At 31.7% G+C, this 646-nt stretch overlaps 1 non-coding gene across 1 annotated transcript; it reads right to left on the reverse strand.

Annotated features, from left to right (window-relative positions):
• Nucleotides 1-263: 263 nt before the first annotated feature.
• LOC149527797 (small nucleolar RNA R71) lies at nt 264-370 on the reverse strand. The gene has a single exon (XR_016352287.1). It is a non-coding gene; the product is annotated as a small nucleolar RNA R71 (small nucleolar RNA).
• Nucleotides 371-646: the final 276 nt, after the last annotated feature.

Consider the following 646-nt stretch of genomic DNA (forward strand, 5'->3'; position numbering starts at 1 on the left):
CATTCAGATAATTTAGATTGCTATTCAATTTAAGGATTTACCTAATGCTAATCCAAATACTCATATTTTAATTTTTTTGACAATTTGCGATACATTCAAGGCTAATGATGTTACTGATGATGCCACAAGATTGAGGTTTTTCCCTTTTTAATTGAGATAAAGCAAAAAGTTGGTTAAATTCACTTCTTGATGGTTCCATTATTACTTGGGATGATTTAGCTCAAAAATTCTTAACAAAATTTTTCCTACCTGCTGAGTTAGCAAAAATGCGGAATAATATCACCTATTTCATGCAATTTGATTTTGAGTCACTATATGAGGCTTAGGAAAGGTATAAGGATTTGATAAGAAGGTGTCCTCACCATGTATTACCTAAGTGGCTGCAAATTCAGACTTTTTATAATGGTTTGCTAGGACCTTTTAGAACTACTATTGATGCTGCCATTGGAGGTGCACTCATGAGTAAATCCATTGATGAAGCTTATGATTTTCTTGAAGAGATGGCTTCCAATAATTATCAATGGCTGTCTAAAATATTGACTATAAGAAAAATTGCTGGAATTCATGAATTAGATGTGATAAATACAATTTCTACACAATTGGCTTCTCTCCCAAAGAAAATAGATAAACTAAGTGTTAACATTGT

This window comes from Theobroma umbraticum, unplaced genomic scaffold (assembly GCF_002168275.2).
Source record: "Theobroma umbraticum cultivar Fairchild unplaced genomic scaffold, ASM216827v3 scaffold_30.0, whole genome shotgun sequence".
Classification (NCBI taxonomy): Eukaryota; Viridiplantae; Streptophyta; class Magnoliopsida; order Malvales; family Malvaceae; genus Theobroma; species Theobroma umbraticum.